This window comes from Hylobates moloch, unplaced genomic scaffold, assembly GCF_009828535.3.
Source record: "Hylobates moloch isolate HMO894 unplaced genomic scaffold, HMol_V3 SCAFFOLD_2, whole genome shotgun sequence".
NCBI lineage: Eukaryota > Metazoa > Chordata > Mammalia > Primates > Hylobatidae > Hylobates > Hylobates moloch.
In genome coordinates, this window is record NW_026652277.1 from 66867305 (window position 1) to 66886744 (window position 19440).

At 37.1% G+C, this 19440-nt stretch overlaps 1 long non-coding RNA gene across 1 annotated transcript; it reads right to left on the reverse strand.

Annotated features, from left to right (window-relative positions):
* LOC116467597 (uncharacterized) lies at nt 1-11088 on the reverse strand. Its single transcript, XR_004247822.1, has 5 exons — nt 11039-11088; nt 3834-3893; nt 2154-2183; nt 2015-2065; nt 1-111 (listed from the first exon to the last, which is right to left on the reverse strand). It is a non-coding gene; the product is annotated as an uncharacterized LOC116467597 (long non-coding RNA).
* Between the last annotated feature and the right edge of the window lie 8352 nt (nt 11089-19440).

The window sequence follows — 19440 nt, forward strand, 5'->3', positions numbered from 1 at the left end:
GAATGGCAAAGCCAGCATGCAGTTTGTATTACATACGTCCACTCTGAATCTCTTCATTCTTCTTTCATGCAGGTGAGGAATGAGCTGCAGCAACGGATGCACAACAGACGACTGAGAGGACATGAACACACACGTGATGAGTGCACGGCTTCTCAGCACTGGCCGTCCAGACGGTTTCCTAATTTGTTTTTGTTTTTACCCACTAAACAAAATTAAAGATGTCACCTAAAACAGCTCTTTGGGAGCAATTCAAAGAACTGTGGAGAATAAATCAAGAGGTGGGATAAAATTTGGTAGCCCTACGCTGGGATTTTTATCCTCATATTGAGAAGAAGCACTTTCCCGACGGCTGCAGCTCTCTTGTGAACTGTCAGCAAGTAAAACCCCTCAGTGTCTCTTTGAGAGGCAACAGGCAGTCTGTCTGTTACCAGACTTACTCAAAATAATTCGGACCAGGCGAAACCCACACTGCCAGTAGCAATTTTCCACTATAAATATGTTAATCTGGAAGATTATACTATACACACATCTAATAACCTCCTTTATAAATTATATACTTAAAACAGAAACGTTGGGAGAAAGACAACAATGTGTGAATATGATAATGTGTTCTCGATAGTGAAAACTATGACTAAGATACATTTTCCCAAAATGTGAAGGTGCCAAGCCAAAGAAAATGAAAGCATACTTGAGATATGTAGCTACCTACCTGATATGGCTGCATTTTTTAAACTTCTCATTAATGTTAAATTCATTTATCACATGGGTTATGTTGAGCCCCGTAGAACAGTTATCTGTTAACTAATTCAACTTGTACTTGGTGTACAGCCAGTATAATCTTTTGCCTTCTCATATGTAAGAATATTCCATGTGATAAATATTTCAAACTCAGTTTAAGATTACAGTTACCTTTCCATAGGTATATATCTGTTTAAAATACACTATGCTCCTCATTCCCTAAACTCGTTCATGGAAGTGAATCACAAGTGTGGAAATAATATTATAGTCAAATAATTTCTAACTATTCTAGATTGAAACACCAAATAGGTTGGTTAGCATTTTTAAAATCCATGCATACAAAAAGAAAACTACTGCTAATACTACATGATTTTAAAGTGAACTGAATTCAAATTACTGGTTTTTGGCTAACCTTAGAGAATACATTCTCACATTAAATGCCTAATTACTAATAAGAAGATCTTAGGAATAGAAGAGGATATTTCTAATTATATTTAATTACATTTTTGATAATCATCCTTTAAAATAAAAAATGCCCTTGGATCAAATGATTTTTAAATTTGCAACAACTGCCATCTAAAACAATATGTTTTACTTATTTATTTGCTTTTTTTATTTTCTTGGTCTTTAGAATGAAGCAGGGATTTTTCTTTTCTTTTCTTTTTTTTTTTTTTGAGACAGAGTATTGCTCTGTCATCCAGGCTGGAGTGCAGTGACGTGATCTCAGCTCACTGCAACCTCCACCTCCTGGGTACAAGCAATTATCTTGCCTCAACCTCCCGAGTAGCTGGGACCACAGGCATGCACCACCACACCCGGCTAATTTTTGTATTTTTAGTAGAGATGGTTTCACCATATTGGCCAGGCTGGTCTCGAACTCTGGACTTCAAGTGATCCTCCCGCCTCGGCCTCCCAAACTGCTGGGATTACAGGCATGAGCCACCATGCCAGGCCAGGGATTTCTTTTTTAAATTTTGTTTTATTTATTGCTATATTTCTAGTACCTAGGATTGTGCCTGGCACATAGCATGTAGCTAATACTTTGTAAATAACTGTTAAATGAATGAATTAATTAACAAATGAATTTAATGTACAGGTAGTAATTGACATATAAAATACATCAAATGTATAATAAATATTGAATTTCATTCCTTTACTCACATATAAACTTTTAAAGTAAAAAATTTGAATTTTGATCTAGCTCTATTATGCTGCAAAAAGTTTCATTCTTTTAAACAAATATTAGTGATTACTAAGAAGTAGTTCTACAACTTACCACAACATGTGAATTGCCCAACTTCTGTGTCTTCGAGTAATGAAATAAGAACTGTTTAAAAAAAGCAGTAAGTTTTACTATAAAAATTAATGGTTCCCTTATTATTTTATAAGGTATAGATTTATGAAAATCATCTTACCCTTTTAGTATTATCTTTTTCATCTTGTTCCTATTGAAAAGAGATATTATATATATCATTATACATTGTAAAATTTTACTATCTTATATAGAGTAATTTTATAATGTTATAACACACAATTATTTAAAACACATGACTCATGTTACATATAAAATATAAGAACTGAAATTAGTTAAGCATCCATTGCTCTAAAAATAAATGGGAAATTAATTGAATATTGTTTACAAATAAAGATGTGCATGAAGATCTCTTTACTACAACTTTATTCATAAGTGTAAAAAACTGGAAACATCCTAAATATTCAACAGTGGTAGAATGGGAAATTATTATATCATGACACGATGGAATATTCAGAGGAGACGACTGAAAGAATCACATGCAAATATTTTTACTGTTTATCACTAAATATGAAGGTTATGAGTTGGTTTTGATGTCTTCCATAAAAAAATTTTTAGCCGGGCGCAGTGGCTTACGCCTGTAATCCCAGCACTTTGGAGGCCGAGGCGGGCGGATCACGAGGTCAGGAGATCGAGACCATCCTGGCTAACACGGTGAAACCCCGTCTCTACTAAAAAAAATACAAAAAATTAGCCAGGCCTGGTGGCGGGAGCACCTGTAGTCCCAGCTACTCAGGAGGCTGAGGCAGAAGAATGGCGTGAACCTGGGAGGCGGAGCTTGCAGTGAGCTGAGATGGCGTCACTGTACTCCAGCCTGGGTGACAGAGCGAGACTCCATCTCAATTAAAAAAAAAAAAAAAATTAAATCATATAATTCCTTTTTTGTTGTTCTTTCTTACTTGCTTTTAATATAAATGGAAGATCATGAATAAACACCATTGTCCTTTCTTTTATCTTAATTAGGAAAAATCAATTTACACTTTTTGGACAATGTCACCATTAGAAACAATGGATAAATATACAATTGTAGGCAGAGATTATTTAGTTTCATAAAACATTTATGCTTTCAAATTATCAATTTTTTTCTTTGAATTATTATATATGAAAGGTATGGAAGTCAGAGTGTACCAATGACCACAGATTAAGTTAGAATTGCAAATGAAAAATATAATTCCAAACCTGAAGCTCTCATCTTTAATAAAGTAGCTTTAAAATAAGTTCATCCATAAGATAAGAGATTATAAAATTAGGTATGGTGCTTATGCTACTTTTCAAGTTCCCATCTACTCTCACTCCAAGACTAAAAGTTCTCCCAGAAGAATTAAGTAATTTTAATAAGAAACCAAGACAATGACAATACAGTTTGCTTTTTTTTTTTTTTGCATTCTTAATGCCCTACTCTCCCACAAAGTACAATGTCCTAACCTTTGAACCATAAGATGTGCTTAGCAGCTTAGAAAGATGCATCTGTTCTCCAAAGTAGCATAAGTCAGGGCAAGAAAAGAGAGCCAACATGACCCCATATTTATTCCTCCGGACTGGAACTTATTTTATGTTTGATGGGGCCATATGATTTCCCAATTAGATTACCGTAAGCTCCATTAATATGATACTCAATGCTCAGACATCAGAGAACGTGAAGTATTTCTTATCGAAAAACAATTTTTCCTCTTCTAACTTGTCTTGGCATGCTTCCTAAATTGGGCATATTTCCTTCCAGGAGAAATTCCAAGAAATTTTTGGATAGTTTTTGTCTACAAACAAAACACTATTTCAACCTTACCTGAGGCTTTGGTAGCATTCCCATAATCACAAAGCAAAGCTCCTCCAGCGCACTGGACGCCTAACAGAAATGAGAAGATATGTAAGTTATGCTTCTGCTTTAATGACATTTACATAGAAGAGATAACTATAAAATGTTAGGGCATGAGGAAATGCTAACTACCTAGAAAAGAATCCTTCTGTAGATTATTAAAACTGTTGGAATCCTTTGATTTCTCTCACAACAAAAACTTGGCTGTAAAAGTAAAGCCTTCCTTCTAACCAGAAAACAAAAAAAAAGGTAAGTACGGTACATACGCACTCATGAAGGCTTCCGCTGTGATCTAGATACATAGTTCTCAGCACTTGCTAAAATATTATGAAATTCTATGACTGAGAGTAACAAGGGACAGTGCCAGAAGAGGAATTATTCTTCCCAGCTTGTAGCAAAATATCTACATGCCAAAGCTGTGAGCCTCGCTGAATATTACTCATTATTGGCTAATTTGAAAATCCTGCTATTGCTCGAAAACAATGGGAAGTGGAGGAGAAGAAGCCATGCGTGGTGCACCTAATCTGAGTACCACCCTTCCAGATTGCTGACTGCACACCCCAGGATCAGGTTTTTCAAAGCATTCGAGCACAGAAGTAGGGCAGGGCTCTGTGGTTAGCAGCCAGCTGGGTGTGGTAAGGAGTAGAAGAAATGGACAAGCAGGGGCGAAACCTGCTTTGCACGGAATTTAGCACAGTAGCACCATGAACAATGGATTACTTAATATATGCATTTTGGAAGTAAGGAAGAACTAGAACAGTAGGGAGGGCAATATAATTAGTGGTTAAAAGCATGAGCTGTGGAGTTGGGAAGCCTGTAACTCTATTGCAGTGCAAATTCCATTTCTGCTCTTTATTAGCTCTGTAACCTTGGGCTGGTTACCTAACCTCTCTAAATTTCCGTTTCTTCAGCTCTAAGTCAGGGATGACGTCACTGCAGAGATTTCTTAGAAGAATTAAATGTAGGTAAAGTTCTCAGGTTGATTTACAGCTGAAGTGATTCTTAGTTTAGAAGTTATATGAAAAAGAGGTCAGGTGCAGAGGCTCACGCCTGCAATGCCAGCACTTTGGGAGGCTGAGGCAGACGGATCACCTGAGGCAGGAATTCGAGACCAGCCTGGCCAACATGGTGAAACCCAGTCTCTACTAAAATACAAAAAATTAGCTGGGCATGGTAGCACGCACCTGTAATTTCAGCTACTCGGGAGGCTGAGGCAAGAGAATCACTTGAACCTGGGAGGCAGAGGTTGCAGTGAGCCAAGATCTCGACACTGCACTCCAGCCTGGGTGACGGAGTGAGACTCTGTCTCAAAAAAAAAAAAAATAAGAAAGACATATGAAAAGAATTGTTCAGGGCCTCCAGTAGTCTCACCTTCTCTCCCTTTGAACAACAGTACATGCTTGACATGGTTGGTTGCGGTTAGAGATGCAGGTGGAGTCAACAGTTTTTCTGTGCACTCTTCCTAGCATCAGAGGTCTGCTTTGTTCTCTTCATTCCATTTGTTTGCTTGTCATGCAAATTCTTGGGATATTTATTAATAATGCCTCATATGTATACAGTGTTTAAACTATAAAACATTTTCATATACAGTCATGCACCACGTAATGGCATGTCAGTCAATGAGTCAATGATAGAATGCATATACAATGGTGGTCACATAAGATTATTATGAAGCTGAAAAACTCCTATCATCTAGTCACATCTTGATGATCCTGACCTGTGTAGGCCTAGGCTAATATGCATGCTGTGTCTTCATTTTTAACAACAAAGTTTAAAAAGTCAAAAAGATTCTTTTTAATTTCAAAAGCTTATAGAAAGAGCATATAAAGAAAGAAAATATTTCTGTATACCTGTTCAGTGTGTTTGTGTTTTAAGCCAAGTGTCATTACAAAAGTGAAAAAAGTTCTAAAATATTAAAAAGGTGGCCAGGAATAGTGGCTCATGCCTGTAATTCCAGCACTTTGGGAGGCCGAGGTGGAAGAACTGCTTGAGCCCAGGAGTTTGAGACCAGCCTGGACAACATAGCAAGATCCTGTCTCTACAAAAAATACAAAAAAATTAGCCAGGTGTGGTGGTGCATGCCTGTAGTCCCAGCTACTCAGGAGGCTGAAATGGGAGGATCATCTGAGCTAGGAGTTCGAGGCTACAGTGAGCCATGATTATGCCACTGCACTCCAGCCTGGATGACAGAATGAAACCGTCCTGACAAAGAAAAAATTAAAAAGTTTATAAAAGTAAAAAAGTTACAGTAAGCTAAGGTTAATTTATTATTGAAGAGAGAAAAATTTTTAAATAAATTTAATGCAGCCTAAGTTTACAGTGTTTATGAAATCTGCAGTAGTGTATAGTAATGTCCTAGGCCTTCACAATCACTCATTACTGACTCACTGACTCATCCAAGGCAACTTCCAGTCGTTCAAGCTCCATTCATAGTGAGTGCCCTATACAAGTGTATCATTTTTTATCTTTTATATTATGTATTTACTGTACCTTTTTTACATTTAGATATGTTTAATTACATAGTGTGTTACAACTGCCCACAATATTCAGTACAGTAATGGGCTGTACAGGTTTGTAGCCATATAGCCTAGGTGTGTAGTAGGCTGTACGTCTAGATTTGTGTAAGTACACTCCATGATGTTTACACAATGACAAATCATCTAAGGACACATTTCTCAGAATGTATATCCCCATTGTTAAGTGATGCATGACTATACATAATTTGTATTCTGTCCTACACAGGACATGAATTGTTATTCTTATATACAGAAGAAGTAAGGTTCTAAAGACTGTCACTTGCCTAATACCACACATGGCTAGGAGTTGGAGGAGTGAGGCTGGGACCTTGGCCTTCTCATTTGTAGATATTATTGTGTTGCATTGGTATTGCCTGCTAAGCCTGGAGTTGGGAGTTGGCTGCGAGAAAAACTAGAGTGTGAACACTGATACATCCTTTCTCACTGGTTATACTTAAGGGCTGAATACACAAGTCACCCCACAAAAATCTGAAATAAAATCCCTATAACTTCTCTTACCAGCTTGGTCAAGATGGTGAGACCCCCATCTTTACACAAAATTTTTTTCTTTTAATTAGCTGGGCATGGTGGCATGCTCCTGTAGTCCCAGCTATTCAGGAGGCTGAGGTGGGAGGATTACTTGAGCCCAGGGGTTCGTAGCTGTGGTGAGCTATAATTGTATCACTGCATTCCAGCCTGGGTGACAGAGTGAGACCCTATCTCTAAAAACAAAAACAAAATGCTCCACTTATGCTCATTTCAAAATAGAAAATACAAAACAATAAGAAGAAAATACCCACTGATGTTATGTGTCAAAAACGTATTTCACCTCAAAGAAGAATAAACACTTATGGCTGATTTCAAAATAGAAAATACAAAACAATAGGAAGAAAATACCTAGTGATGTCATGTTTCAAAAATGTATTTCAACTCAAAGAAGAATAAATTCACACATGTGAGTTGTTTCTTCTTAGAAAACAGTTTCTAAGCTGGATGAGCTTCAGTAAGATTGAACTTTGACTGAAAAAGTTTCAAGGCAAATGCATTTTCCCCAACTCCCCTTTACAAGAAGCCAATTCTCAACTATTCTTCAAAGGATTTAAATACATGAAAGTTTTAATATCTTATTTTTAAATGTATAGACCTTAAAGATAACATTTTCTACTTGGTAAAAATGTTTCATAGCAATGGTCACATAATCACATAAATAATAAGATAACAGTGTATGTGAAAATTAACAATGTTTTAACATTGTATCAAATTTGGTGGTACATATACACCACCAAATACTATGCAGCCATAAAAAAGAATGAGATCATGTCCTTTGCAGCAACATGGATGGAGCTGGAGGGTATTACCCTAAGCGAAATAACATAGGAACAGAAAACCAAATACCACATGTTCTCATTTATAAGTAGGAGCTAAACACAGATGCAAGTGGGCAAAAAGAAGGGAACGATAGATACCGGGGCCTACTTGAGGGTGGAGGGTGTAAAGAGGGTTAGGGTAAAAAAATACCTATCTAGTACTATGATTATTACCTGGGTGATGAAATAATCTATACACCAAACCTCCAAGACACACTGTACCTACATAACAAACCTGCACATTTACCCCTGAACCTAAAATTTAAAAAAAACTATTTAGGGTCTGTGGGCTGTATCAAGGGATTTTGATACTATTCTAATTGCAATAAGAAACCATATGAAGATTTGGAGCAAAGCAGTGATATGATGTCTTAGTATTTTAAATGACTAAGTGATGCTAAAACCTTAAATCTGAGTACAGTAGCTATACTTATCACTAGTTTTCAGTTGTGTACCAAATTGCCCACTCATGAATTGAGTTTATTATCAATGTTTTGAGAAAATAATGACAATTTTTAGAAATTACAGTAATTACTGTTATAATAATATCCCCATTGAATCACACCCCCCTGTATCCATTGCCTTTATGTAATCAGTCCCCTAACGCAGACACTGAGTGTGGCCCCCACATTGACTCTTTGTCTTGCTTTGGCCAATGGGGCATGAGTAAACATGTCACAAGCAGAGGTTTGAAACCCACTTAGGTGATGGAGCTTGCTCTCCCACTGCTGGTGGAACCCAGCAACCATGTGAAAAAGCTCAGACTAGCCTGCTGGACTGTAAGCAACACTTCACCCAGTTGCCTCCACCACCCCTGCTGATAGCCAGCCAATGACCACCAAGCATATGAAGAAACCCAGCCACAGAAGTAAGCCCATAAAATGATATATTCCCAAAACATCAGGAATACAATTTTTAAAAACAATTCCTAATTTACTAATATTACTTATTCTTGTGAAGGTACCCAAATACAGTTACTATACATAAGCACCATTCCAAAGAGATGCATCTGTATTAGTTTAGCAGCTATTTCTAGGGAAGGGACTTGTGAATCTATCTCTTTTATATAATTTCTTTCATTTCTTTCCTTTGAGTTTTGAATAATTCATAATTTCACAAGTTTCAAAACTAAAAAATTATAAGATGATATCTAGTTAAAAAGTCCTCCTATTTCTGCCCTATCCACCTAGGACTCCCCTTCCACATAACCATTATCATTTATTTTGTATGTATTCTTCCAGAATTTATATTTTTTGAGAGCTAAATCAGTAAAACCATATTTATATGGTTTTTAAACTAGTGAATGGGCCAAAAAAAAGGGATGATATAATGATATTTGTTACAAGAGAACAATTTCTGTATAGCATGTTTGCTACTGGGTTTTATTAACTAAGTAATTAAAGAGATATTTATTGAGTCTCTTCTCAAGCATGATTCCAGGTGCTGGGTATAAATGTATCCCATATAAGAACATCACCAATATACTATGGTGAAACCAAAATTAGGTTTTAATGCATAGCTTTAATTTCACATGTAATAAAACAATAATTTTTTAAAGTATTAAATTTATTACAATTTCAATTGTAAATGTAAAACTTTCAAATAGTAAATTTACTAAGCTCTTCTTGAAAGAGGCACAGTACTGAAATCCAGTCAAACATTAGTTTATCTTGATGAAGTTTAAATGAGTGCTTTAAAATTCATCCTCTTAGTACTGAAGACCTAAAAGTGATTTTGAGGGTGTTCCTGAATTTTACATACAACACAAATGCATATATGCTGATTAATATCATCTCATGTTATTAATATATATCTGCCAATGCTCCTTGAATAATTTGAAACATTGTTCAAAAACATCATCTATTGTGATCCTGGTCTTGCTTTACTATCTAATACCTCAAATTTCCAGCAGGAACCTAGGGAATGGGTTGAGGCAGGAGAAATACAACACTATACAAGGCTGTTTCTTCACACTGGCCAGGAAAACACAACTGGAGACTGTGTGACCAACAGCCTGGGCACCTCGGCCAAACTATGTAGGGAGTATGCCCCAGGTGCATAGCTGATGACTCTGAAAGCAGCAGCATCCAGTAAAGACAATGCAAGAACACACTTATTCCCCACTCCTTAAGTGTCCATGCAGAGGAGCTAGATTAGCACTCCTGGCCTCTTTCCAAAACCTTCTCTTAATTCTTTTCTATTGAAGAGGAATGAGCTGTCTGGTAGGTGAACTGAGAGGAAGAAATTGGGCATGTTCAGTTCAGCTCTTTCCTCTATGGAGTCAGTGCTCTTGCTCTGGTCAGCTGTTCTTGCCTGGTCTCTGCCCTGTGGCTGAGAATCTGACTGGTGGAAAGCTCAGAGTCACTGTCTGAGACTTGCAGGCAAGTTTAATTCTGGAGGCAATTATAGCAAACACACTTGATATCAGATCTGAAGCCACAGTCACGAATGGACTTTTCAGTTATAATGATGATGCTTTGACCTCCAAAAGTCTGACTCATAAATTCATCTCTCAGTGGTTTCAAACTGAATTGGGAGATAGGATATTTGTCCGCAAATACAGCAATAGATATAGTATTTTAAATTTTTATTATTATTTAAACTTTTATTTTAGGTTTAGGAGTACATGTGCAAGATTGTCATGTAGGTAAACTTGTGTCAAGGGGTCTGTTATACAGATTATTTCGTCACTCAGGTACTAAATCTAGTACCCAATAGTTACTGATCCTCTCTCTCCTCCCACCTCCACCCTCGAGCAGGCCCTGTGTCTGTTGTTCCCCTCTTTGTGTCCATGTGTTCTCATCACTTAACTCCCACTTATAAGTGAGAACATGCAGTATTTGGTTTTCTGTTCCTGTGTTAGTTTGCTTAAATTTTTATTATTTGGTAGAGACAGGGTCTTGCTATGTTGCCCAGGCTAGTCTTGAACTCCCAGCCTCAAGTGATCCTCCCACCTGGGCCTCTCAAAGCACTGGGATTACAGGCATGAGCCACTGCACCCTGACAGATACAGTATTTCTAACTTAACACATAATTGGATTTTGAAATTAACATTTTAATTTGACATTACAAAATGTGTATATTATCTGCAAATCTATTTTATTTAGAGATGAAAGCCCTAGCACATTACAACACAAGCTCACAGTATTGATTATTATCTGCAGCAAATGTAATAATATCTCATATATTGACATGTTTTCATGAGCACATAAAGGTTCCAAAGGCAGCAATGGAGAGTTTAAGCACTACACAAACACCTACATTATTACAAAATATCTTCAATTGGAATTACCTGAGGCTGGGAATCAATGGACAGAAAAGACGAACAAGCATCATCTATCTGTAGAAAACAAAAATGTCAGTTACAACCTGGGAATGGACAGAAAATAACAGAAAGTAAATTTTACAAAGTCACATTACCTATGGAACATTAACCACAGTTCCATGACAGTTTAGGACTCTGGATTTGGAAGACAGGAGCCTCAAAAACTTTGTAAGAAAGTCTTGCAAATGAGACTTCCCTAAAGATGTCCTCCTAACCACAGGGTATACATCTCTAGTGACTGCTGACGGGGACCATCCCAGGGCTTGAAGATGCCTCACATTAATATATTGAGGAAAAGACTTTCACGTATTATTTAGCCTGAGAAATGTGAGAGCTGACTAAAGAATGACCTTGAAATTAAGGCAGACCTTTGGTTATCATATGGTTCTTTACGACACATGAACCTAATATCACCTAAATGAACATAATAACAGCATGATAAACAGCATACCAGTAAAACTGTTCATTACAACATAGGCAATCCACTAGATCTCTCCAAGAAACCAGTATTGGAAGACAGTTCTATTTTATAATGAGGGTTTATTGAGCTACAGTTGGCAACTAACTATTTTCAGTCCTTATCCTAAAAAGAAAACTTGAGACTTTACACGGTAGAATGAGAGATTTATATTAATCATAAAAAAACTATGCTGAGAAGTTAAGCACTAAGCTGGATGTCTGGCATTGTTTATGACATTTATTTCTTTGATGGCCTTTTAAAATGGAACTGGAAAAAAATGGTACTGATTCTTGTCTCTCTGGAATGATTGAGGTTGAGTCCTATTTATGGTATTCCATCTCAGAGGCCCGTTTCAGTCCCAGAATTCTTTTTCTCATACCAGGGGGTGGACTATTATACTTTACTGTCATAAATTCTCAAGCTCCTCATTGCTTCCAAGTTGAACATGTCCTAAAATATATTATTTCCTAAATTAGAGAATAACACAGGTATAAGATATTATAGAAAACATAAGCTTATGTCTCCTTCCTTTTTATCCTCACAGAACTTTTAACCTCCTTTTATCCTCATCTTCCCTTTATATCCCAAATATTTGGGGAATTGTTTGTTCCACTCATCCTTTGCACCCACCCACCTGGTCCCTCTTCCTTGCCATACAAACCTAAAATATGGACACACACACACACACACACACACACACACACTGAGGGTAGGGGCCATGTTATCGCTAAATTGCCCAGAATAAGTGTTCAACAAAAATCCTTTAATTAAGTTGTATTAAACTTGTGGGGGAAAAAAAGTGAATTGAGAGGGGAAGGTCAAAAAGATAACCATTTTAAAGCTCTGACTTTTGAGCAATGCTTACTACATCACCCCCAAATGTCACCTTCTGTGGTTTAGTAGGGTAGAAGGAAGTAGTTCCTCCTGAGTTTTTTATGGTGTGCAGGTATCTGAAGACATTACCCACTCCAGGGGAACACTGTCCACCCACAGACCAGGCTGCCCATCTATGTGAGGTGGTCCATGTTCAAGAACAGAGAACCCTTGAATCTCAGGACATTAACGTCATTTGAATAAAAACATCAGACTTTTAAAAACCCAGTTAGTCAAATTAGGAGACAACTGCAAAGTTTTTCAGTCTTTGTTCTCATTTCTTTGAAGGACACAGGAACGCTGCTTGCCCACTTCCCATTTGAGTAAGCATTTGTTCATTGTACTCAGCATATGGCTCTAATGGTTTTGAATGCCACTGACTGCTTTTGAGAACTCTGTAGAGACCATTGGTAAATCTCATCGAAAATGTTTAGGTCTCTACATACGGTTAGAAAGAATGTGTTTCTAGTGCCTGGGTAGCTCTGTAATTATTATTATTTATTTATTTTTATTTTACTTTAAGTTCTGGGAAACGTACAGAACGTGCAGGTTTGTTACATAGGTATACACATGTCATGGTGGTTTGCTGCACCCATCAACTCATCATCTAGGTTTTAAGCCCCACATGCATTAGGTATTTGTCTTAATGCTCTCCCTCCCCTTGCCCCCCAACACCCCCGACAGGCTCCGGTGTGTGATGTTCCCCTCCCTGTGTCCATTTGTTTTCATTGTTCAACTCCCACTTACGAGTGAGAAAATGTGGTGTTTGGTTTTCTGTTCCTGTGTTGGTTTGCTGTAGCTCTGTAATTTTTAAATCTTCAAGCAGAAAAATTAACTATATGTTCCTAGCATCTTTACTTACTTTCTTTCTTTCTTTCTTTCTTTCTTTCTTTCTTTCTTTTCTTTTTCTTTCTTCTCTCTTCTTTCTTTCTTTTCTCTTCTCTCTCCTTTCTTCTTTCTTTTCTTCTCTCTTCTCTCCTTCTCTTTCTTTCTCTTCTTTTTCTTCTCTTTCTTCTCTCTTTCTGCTCTCTCTTCTTTCTTTTCTTCTCTTTTTCTTCTCTCTTCTCTTTCTCTTTCTTTCTTCTCTTTCTTTTCTCTCTCTTTCTTTCTTCTTTCTTTCTCTCTCTCTTTCTCTCTTTCTTTTCTTTTTTTCTTTTTTTTTGTCTGGCTGTCTCCCAGACTGCAGTGCAGTGGTACAATAAGAGCTCACTGCAGCCTTGACTTCTTGGGCTCAAGTGATCCTCTCACCTCAACCTCTTGGGTAGCTGGGACCACAGGCAAGCATCACCATGCCTGGCTTATTTTTTATTATTTATAGAGATGAGGTCTCACTATGTTACCCAGGCTGGTCTTGAACTCCTGAGCTCAAGTGATCCTCTTGCCTCAGCCTGTCAAAGAACTGGTATTAGGCCTGAGACACCTTGCCCAGCTGCATCTTAACTTCTTTAAATATCTTCTTTTCTCTAAAAGAAGGTACACTTTTTTTTTGCAAGTCTGAGTTTTTTCCAGCATTATCATATAAAGTATTTTTCCAAGTATTTTCCATGGAAATATAGAATATTTCAAGCTAAAATAAATGTGTCTGTACTATACATTAATATCTGTTATCTAAGTCACTCTTCATCTTATTTATATTTCTAGCATGTACCTAGATATTCTATCAAGGCAGAGACCCTTATAATAACACTTGATGAATTTCTATACTATTGAAGACTGTTTTATACTTGGCACTTAGCATCTATCTTATCTTTTCCCTTATGTATTTTGTTGCAGGTGACCTAGGTACAAAGGGTACTCTTCTCAGTTCATAGCTCACTATTATCATTAGCCTTGCCTTACTTATTTGTTCCTTTTATATTTCCATTTCCTACCCCCATTCCACCCTCCTGCAGGCAACTCTTCTAGTGTATTTGAGGCATATCCTCCATTTGTATATGTTTTTGTAAAACTCATATTGTTGTTTTGTGTGCATGTATATTTCCTCACTTTTTTTCCACTTAACCCTATCCATTGAGACCTATCCATGTTGCTGGGTGTCTATCTAGTATGTTGCTTCAAGTGCTGTAGTATATTCTATAATGTGTGCCCACCACATGTTGCCTATCCACTCCCCAGTGACAGACAGCTGGGTTCCCTCCAATTCCTTCCACTACAAGCAAAGCTATAATCAACCTCCTTGAATCTCTTCTCCACTTATGCATCTGTGGGAGAATATCTTTGGGCTATCTACCCAGGAGCGGGAATGCTGGATCGTGGGGGTATCTAGGTTGTTTTCTAGATGGCTCTACCAGTTAGCAGTCTGCCCAGCAATGCATGAGAGTTTGTAGACCCCCCACATCCTTGTAACATTTGCAATTAACTAGTCTAATAGGTAGAAAGTAACACTTTGCTCTTGTCCCAATTTTCATTTCATTGTTACTAATGAACATGTTTATATGTTTTAGATGTTTGTTAACCTTTTGAACTTCCTCTTCTGTAAACTGTTCGTATCCTTTGACTATTTTCATTTTGAAGTCTTATCTTTATCCAATTGATTTGGTGTAGTTTCTTGTATATTCTAGAAAAGCAACCCCTTACTGGTTTTAGATATTGTCAATATCTTCTTTCAAAGGCTGGGCAGGGTGGCTCATACCTGTAATTCCAGCACTTGGGGAAGCCGAGGTGGGCGGATCACTTGAGGTCAGGAGTTTGAGACCAGCCTGGCCAACATGGCAAGACTCTGTCTCCACTTAAAATACAAAAATTAGCCGGCCGTGGTGGCACGTGCCTGTAGTCCCAGCTACTCAGGAGGCTGAGACACGAGAATCACTTGAACTCTAGGAGGTGGAGGTTGCACTGAGCTGAGGTCATGCCACTGTACTCCAGCCTGGGCGACAGAGCGAGACCCTGTCTCAAAAACAAAAACAAAACAAACAAACAAAAAACCAACAAAGGGCCTTACCATTTTCCATGGAGTCCTTTGCTGAAAGAAGTTTTACTTTTAATGTAATTTAATTCATGAATGTTTTTGGCCTTAACGATTTATATTTGAAGTTTCTTACGACTTATATTTGAAGTTTCATTCAAGAAGTTTTTCCCTGCTCCTAACAAAGATATTGTCCTATATGATTTTCTACTAACTCTATAATTTACCTTTTATATTTCTTTCTTTAGGGGTGAGGTGGCTAAGGCATTTATCCACCAACTCCCTTTGGTCCTCAATTGGGGGCTGCTCTCAGTGGTGCAGTCATTTATTCTCAGGCACTTCCGGCTGGCGCAAGCACAGGCAGTGCAGGAAGAGTCATGGATGCTCGCAATCAGAAACTATAAATTTCCAGTACGCTGGGATGGCAAATGCCAAAGGGATATGACAGGTACTGGTGGTGACTGCTATTCTCTCCAAGCTCTAGTCTCTGTTCCATTGGTTCATTCTGTCTGTTCTTGTGCAATTACCATGCCTTTTTTTTTTTTATTACTGCAGTTTTTATACTATGTCTCAAAATCCGATAAGGCAAGTTCCCACTAGTAGCTCTTCATATTTAAAATGTTTTCAGCTAATTGTAGACCTTTATTTTTCCATATCAATTTTAGGTTAAATTTTAAAGTTTTTTTTTTTAAAGTAAATGAAATTGTTTGAGATTGCATTGATTTTATGGGATTTATATTAATTAACGAGGAAAATTGATATTTTTATTATATTAAATTAATTGTTTCATCCAAGAGAGAATGTCTCTCCAAATATTTATATCATCATCTATTTTCTTTATTAGAAATTAATTTTCTACTCCATAAATTTAGGGTGTATTTTTGGTTAATTTCTAAATACTTACAGATTTTGTCACTATTGTGTATACTACAGTATTTTAAACTGTATTTTTATGTTACTTTTGCCTAGTGAAAAGAAATGTTATTGATTCTTGTATATTGGTATTATATCCAAAAGTCTCCTAAACTCTCAAACTAGTTCTAATAGTTCAAGAGCAAGAAGTTTGTTAATGCAATTCATTGCAGTTATAGACTAAAAGAGAAAAAACATATTGCTTATCTCAATAGTGACACAAATGAAGTATTTAAGTTCACATTTTATTTAGGATTAACAAAACTCTTAGCAAGACAGGAAAATAAGAGAACTTTCTTAACTGGGTAAAGGTTATGTATCAAACTTCTAGAGCAAGTTTATACTTTATGGAAAAGCTTTAGATACATTTACTGTGTAAGACAGTAAGCAGGCCTTGGCCACTGATACAAGGAAAGAAGAAATTGTTCCTTCAGTGCTTTTCATATTACCACTGCACCTTTTTTGGCACAGCATATTTATCTAGGAATTTATCCATTTCATCTAATTTCAAAATTATCACCAGATAGCCGTCCATACTTTCTTTTTAACAGCTTTACTGAGATATAATCCACAAGCCATACAATTCACCCATTTAAAGTACACAACTCAATGGTTTTTAGTGTATTTACAGAGTTGCACAACCATCCATCACACAGTCAATTATCCATAATATTATTTTAAAACTTTTTTTATATCTCTATTTTTCTTGGGTTCTACCTTTTTTTGGTCTATATCTTGCTTCTTTGCCTTCCCCTCTGCCTTTTGAAGTCAGTAGTACCAGCGCTTAACTTACTGAAAGAACAAATATATGATTTTGTTAAAACTGTTGCTCTGCTCTCTTTTTAAAATTTATTTCTGCCATTATTATTATTATTATTTATTATTTTTTGAGATGGAGTCTCACTCTGTCACCCAGGCTGGAGTGCAGTGGTGCCATCTCGGCTCACTGCAACCTCCGCTTCCCAGGCTCAAGTGATTCTCTTGCCTCAGCCTCCTGAGTAGCTGGGATTACAGGCACACGCCACCATGCCCGGATAATTTGTGTGTTATTAGTAGACGAGGTTTTACTATGTTGGCGGGGCTGGTCTCGAACTCCTGATCTCGTGATCCGCCCACCTCGGCCTCCCAAAGTGCTGGGATTACAGGTGTGAGCCACCACACCTGGCCTTATTTTTATTATTTACTTCGTTCCTGTTTCTTTTAATTTTCCCTGTTCTTTTTCACCTCATTTTTAGCAGAATGCTTAGCTTATTAATGTTTTTAAATTTTCTTCTCCCCAATAAATATATATGAAGCTAAAATTTCTCTCTAGCTACTGTTTTAGCTGTAGCTTATACATTTTGAGTTACAATGTTTTTATTTTTTTCCCTGAGGGTCTATCAGTTGTTAAATAAATTTTGTAATTTTCTTTTTAGCCCAGAGTTATTTACCAAAATACTATATATATCCAAATGGAAGAGATACTTGTTATACTTTGTTATTAATTTCTAATTTTATCGCATTATAACTGGAAAACATTTGGAAGGCATTTTTTTCTAACTTATGGACTCTTCCTTTCTGTCTAACACATTCTGTTTTTCAGATGCTCCAATTATACACAAAGAGAATGTGTATACTATTTACTGCAGGTTTTAAACAATCTTTCTGTCTTTTTTTTTTTTTTTTTTTCCTGAAATGGGGTTTCACTATGTTGTCCAGACTGGTCTTAAGTTCCTGGGCTGAAGTGGCTGGGCGCGGTGGCTCGTGCCTGTAATCCCAGCACTTTGGGAGGCTGAGGCAGGTGGATCATGAGGTCAAGAGATGGAGACCATCCTGGCCAACATGGTGAAACCCCGTCTCTACTAAAAATACAAAAATTAGCTGGGCATGATGGTGTGCGCCTGTAGTCCCAGCTACTTGGGAGGCTGAGGTGGGAGAATTGCTTGAACCCGGGAGGCGGAGGTTGCAGTGAGCAGAGATCGAGCCACTGCATTCCAGCATGGTAACAGCAAGACCATGTATCAAAAAAAAAAAAAAAAAAATTCCTGGGTAGAAGTAATCCTCCCATTTCAGCCTCCCAAGTAGTGAAAAATATTTCTAGTAGCTCTAATTTATTAATTGTATGATTATGTCATTGTTATAGCTACTTATGAGCTATCTGCTTTAACTGTCAGTTTTTGAGAGAGGTGTATTAAACTCTCCAACTATAACTGTTGATTTACCTATTTTTTTCCCTGAAGGTCTATCAGCTGTTAAATAAATTTTAAGGTTACATTATTAGTATATATTAATGATGTCTATACTTTCTTGTTCTGGTTTTCTTTTTTTAACATACGAGATCCTTATTTGTCTGTTATGATGGTTCATTTGAATTCTATGTGATCAGATGTATTCTCTTTCAGTTTCTATTTGCTTGCTACATCATTTTCCATCCTTTTATACTTAGTCTTTTTCTGTTTTCTGTTTTAAGTGTGACACTGATAGACAATAGATTTCTGGATCTATTAAAAAAATCCAATCTTCTTCATCCCTGGGATGTAAGGCTGGTTCAACATATGCAAATCAATAAATGTGATCCAGCATATAAACAGAACCAAAGACAAAAACCACATGATTATCTCAATAGATGCAGAAAAGGCCCTTGACAAAATTCAACAACACTTCATGCTAAAAACTCTCCATAAATTAGGTATTGATGGGACGTATCTCAAAATAATAAGAGCTATCTATGACAAACCCACAGCCAACATCACACTGAATGGGCAAAAACTGGAAGCATTCCCTTTTAAAACTGGCACAAGACAGGGATGCCCTCTCTCACCACTCCTATTCAACATACTGTTGGAAGTTCTGGCCAGGGCAATCAGGCAGGAGAAGGAAATAAAGGGTGTTCGATTAGGAAAAGGTGAAGTCAAAGTGTCCCTGTTTGCAGATGACATGATTGTATACCTAGAAAACCCGATTGTCTCAGCCCAAAATCTCCTCAAGCTGGTAAGCAACTTCAGCAAAGTCTCAGGATACAAAATCAATGTACTAAAATCACAAGCATTCTTGTACACCAATCACAGACAAACAGAGAGCCAAATCATGAGTGAACTCCCATTCACAATTGCTTCAAAGAGAATAAAATACCTAGGAATCCAACTTACAAGGGATGTGAAAGACCTCTTCAAGGAGAACTACAAACCACTGCTCAATGAAATAAAAGAGGATACAAGCAAATGGAAGAACATCACATGC